The sequence below is a fragment of the Solanum verrucosum genome, unplaced genomic scaffold, assembly GCF_900185275.1.
Source record: "Solanum verrucosum unplaced genomic scaffold, falcon-dt-bn FXZP01000180.1, whole genome shotgun sequence".
Lineage (NCBI taxonomy): Eukaryota > Viridiplantae > Streptophyta > Magnoliopsida > Solanales > Solanaceae > Solanum > Solanum verrucosum.
This window is the reverse complement of record NW_026020402.1, coordinates 1866753-1871337: the sequence shown is the minus strand read 5'-3', so window position 1 is coordinate 1871337 and position 4585 is coordinate 1866753. Positions and strand designations below refer to the sequence as shown.

General features: G+C 40.9%; 1 pseudogene; it reads left to right on the top strand.

Annotated features, from left to right (window-relative positions):
* The first annotated feature begins 626 nt into the window (after positions 1-626).
* LOC125840223 (uncharacterized) lies at positions 627-1930 on the top strand (annotated as a pseudogene).
* Positions 1931-4585: the final 2655 nt, after the last annotated feature.

The window sequence follows — 4585 nt, the reverse complement described above, 5'->3', positions numbered from 1 at the left end:
ATCCAGTGCCTTGTTGATCCAGCTTGAGCACTCAGAGTCTGTGGTGAGCCTCCTTGCATTCGGAGGACTCTTTTATTTACTTTCTAGTTTAGTTCATTAGGATGTTGTGGGGTTTGTCCCAACATCCATCTCAGTTGTTTTTTAGGCTTCATAGTCAGTCAGTTATTAGTTCTTTAGTCTTGTCATTTTATCTTATGTTAAGACTTGGGTTGTCATTTTGGCCAAGTTGAATATTTAATTCTTTTAACATTCTAAGTTATATTATTAAGCTATTTGAGAAAGTTTTTTTGATAATTGTAATCATGTTTAAAGTCTTCCGATGAGTTAAGTAAGCCAGGCTAAGGGTTCGCTTGGGGCCATCAATGGTTCTCGAGTGCCAGCTATGTCCAGGGTGTAGGCTCGGGGCGTGACAAACATGGTATCAGAGCCAGGGTCAAGAGTCCTAGAGAGTCTATGAAGCCGTGTCTGTAGAGTCCTAGTTATCGACGTAAAGCGCGTCACATCTATAATTAGGAGGCAGCAACATTTAGAAATTTCTTCGCTTTTTTCATACTCATTTCGTTCGTTAGAGTTTATCTATAAAAGTTTCCTTCTAATTCGCTGCTTGCGCGTGTTTTTAGAGGATCATGCCTCCACGAAGAGCAGTCAGAGGTCGTCCAGCTATGAGGAGTGTTGAGGAACAAGAGTTACCAAATGCCCTAGAAGTGCAAACCCAAGAAGAGATCAACCATGCTGATTTCTGTGATGCCCTGATGTTAAGTCAAGTTGCGACCTATCATGTTGGGCAGAGAGATAATCGACACGAAGTGGTTGATACTTCAAGGATCCGTGAGCTCTTAAGGATGAACCCACCAAGCTTCATAGGTTCAAGTGTCACTGAGGATTCAGAAAACTTTATTGAGGAGGTTAAAAGGGTTTTTGATATGATGCATATTGCTGAGGCGGATAAGGTGGAACTAGTTGCATACTAAATGAAGGGTGTTGCTAGAATCTGGTTCGACCAATTGAAAAAGAATAGGGTTGAGGATGCGCCAGTAGTAAGTTGGGTTGTGCTTGAGAGTGCTCTAATGGGGCGTTTCTTTCCTCGTGAGTTGCGAGGGGCAAAGATAAAAGAGTTTCTCACCCTTAATCCGGAGTCTATGAGTGTTCATGAGTACAGTCTGAAGTTCACACAACTTTCCCGCTATGCTACAGAGATGGTTACTGACATGAGGAGCAGGATGAGTTTATATGTTGCTGGGTTATCTCGTCAGTCAAGAAAGGAAGGCAAGGCAGCTATGCTGATATGGGATATTGACCTAGCAAGATTTATGATCTATGTACAACAAGTTAAGGAGGATAAGCTAAAGGATAGAGAAGAGTTTAAGATTAAAAGAACTAAGACATCAGGGGACGAGTTCGGCAGCAAAAGAGTGATGCCAACCGTTCATCCCTTCCACAGAAATAGAAGGGACCTGCTCTACCATCTGCTAGTAATTCCTATAGTTTCAGATATAAACCTGCCTATCCTCAAGGCAGTATGGTACCAAGGGGTAGTAAGGGTCCTGCATGTGCTAGGTATGGTAGGAAACACTAAGGTAAGTGTCGTTATGGGCATACAAGATGCTTCAAGTGCGGGAAAGAGGGTCACTTTATGAGGGAGTGTCCTGAGATCATGCAAGGTAATGGTAATAGAGGCAATAAGGCCCAACCTTCTTCAGTTGCTCCACCAGATAGAGCTGCACCTCAAGGAGCTACTTCAGGTACTGGCAGGGAAACAAATCGTTTTTGTGCTAGTAGCCAAGAGCAAGAGGATTCACCAGATGTTGTCACTGGTATGATCGAAGTCTTTGACTTTACTAGTTATGCTTTGCTAGACCCAGAAGCGAGTTCATCTTTTGTAACTCCTTATGTTGCTATGAATTTTTATGTTATTCCTAAGCAACTTAGTGAACCGTTCAGTGTTTCTACACCTATTGGTGAGTCTATTCTAGTAGAGAGAGTTTATTGTGATTGTCCCATTTTGTCAATCACAAGAGTACCATGGCTGATTTAATTGAGATAGACATGGTAGAATTTGATGTCATTCTTGGTATGGACTGGCTTCATGCCTGTTATGCCTTAGTTGATTGTACAACTCGAGTAGTCAAGTTTTAGTTTCCAAATGAGGCAGTCTTAGAGTGGAAAAGTAGTTCAGTTATGCCTAAGGGTCGTTTCATTTCGTACCTTAAGCCGAGAAAGTTAGTTTCGAAGGGTTGTGTCATCACTTAGTTCGAGTTAATGACTCAAGTGTTGAAGTACCTCCCATTTAGTTAGATCATATAGTAAGTGAGTTTCTAGAAGTCTTTCCTGATGACCTATCCGAAGTGCTTCCTGAGAGAGAAGTAGACTTCGGTAAGACATCATTCCAGATATTCATCCTATCTCCATTCCGCCATACTGAATGACACCAGCATAATTGGAAGATTTGGAAGAGTAATTAAAGGATCTATTAGATAAGGGTTTTATTTGACCAGGTTGACTCAGAAAACAACGAAGTTTCAACGGTCTGAAGCTTTTGAGGAAAGCTTTTAGGAATGGAAAAAAAAGTTGACTATTGCCCTAGTTTTGACATTACCAGAAGGCACTCAAGGCTTTGAGGTGTAATATGACGATCTAGAGTTGGCTGCTGTAGTTTTCACTTTGAACATATGTCGTCATTATTTGTATGGTGTTCATGTTGATATATTCACGGATCATAAGAGCCTTCAATATGTGTTCACGCAGAAAGAGCTTAATCTCAGACAAATGAGGTGGTTAGAATTACTTAAGGATTATGACATGAGTATTTTTTACCACTCAGGTAAGGCTAATATGGTTGTTGATGCTTTAAGCAGGTTATTTATGAGTAGTACCACCCATATTGAGGAAGAAAAAATAGATTTAGCTAAGGATGCGCATAGACTTGCACGCTTAGGAGTCCGACTTATAGATTCCACAGAAGGGGGAATAGTGGTGACGAATGGAGCTGAATCATCACTAGTGTCAGAAGTAAAAGAAAAGCAAGACCAAGATCCCATTTTGCTAGACTTAAAGGCAAATGTTCATAAGCAAATAGTATTAGCTTTTGAAAAAGGGGAGAGATGGTGTATTGAGATATCAAGATAGATTGTGTGCACCTATGGTGGATGGACTCCAAGAGAGGATCATGGAGGGGGCTCATAGCTCCAGATATTCCAGTCATCTAGGTTCCACAAAGATGTATCGCGATTTGAGAGAAGTGTATTGGTGGAATGGCATGAAGAAGGGCATTACTGAGTTTGTTGTTAAGTGTCTTAATTGCCAACAAGTGAAAGTTGAGCACCAAAGGCCCGGTGGATTGGCTCAGAATATAGAGCTTCCGGAATGGAAGTGGAAGATGATTAATATAGAGTTCATCACAGGTTTACCAAGGTCTCGTAGGAAATATAATTCTATTTGGGTGATTGTCGATAGAATAACAAAATCTTCCCACTTTTTACCAGTAAAAACTACCCACTCAGCTGAAGATTATGCTAAGCTTTATATTCAAGAGGTGGTAAGACTTCATGAGGTTCCGATCTCCATCATTTCAGATAGGGGTGCACAATTTACTGCACAGTTCTAGAAATCTTTTCAGAAAGGTGTGGGTTCAAAGGTGAACTTGAGTACTGCTTTTCATCCTCAGACCGATGGGCAAGCAAAGCACACTATTCAGACCTTAGAGGATATGTTGAGGGCTTGCGTGGTTTATTTCAAGGGTAATTGGGATGATCACCTACCTCGTATTGAGTTTGCTTATAATAATAGTTACTACTCTAGCATCTAAATAGCTCCTTATGAAACTCTTTATGGGAGAAGATGCAGATATCCTATTGGGTGGTTTGAAGTTGGTGAGGCTGGATTGATAGGACCAGATTTAGTTCATCAAGCGATGGAGAAGGTGAAAGTGATTCAAGAGAGATTGAAAACGGCACAGAGTCGTCAGAAATCCTACACTGATGTTAGGAGAAGAGTGTTGGAGTTTGAAGTAGATGATGGGGTGTATCTAAAAGTTTCACCCATGAAGGGTGTTATGAGGTTTGGTAAGAAGGGGAAGCTTAGTCCCCGGTATATCGGACCTTATCGAATATCCAAAAGGATGGGCAATGTAGCTTATGAGTTGGAGCTATCACAAGAGTTAGCTGTGGTTCATCCGGTGTTTCATATTTCTATGTTAAAGAAGTGCATGGGCAATCCTTCCTTGATCATACCAACTGAAAGTATTGAGATCGAGGATAGCTTATTTTATGAGGAGATTCCGGTTCAGGTTCTAGATCATCAAGTTCGCAAGTTGAGGACAAAAGAGGTTGCATCAGTAAAAGTCCTTTGGAGGAACCAATTCATTGAAGAAGCAACTTGGGAAGCTGAAGAGGATATGAAGAAGAGATATCCACATCTCTTTGAATCCGGAGAAAATGCAGACCAAGGTACTAATTCTCTTCTTAGTACTCTGTAAATTATGAGTGAGCATGTTGTTTATTTGCATTTGCTTGTTGGGTGTTGAACTTGATGGTACACCATTAGCCTAGTAAGGGTATTTCTCATTCGAGGATGAATGTTCCCAAGA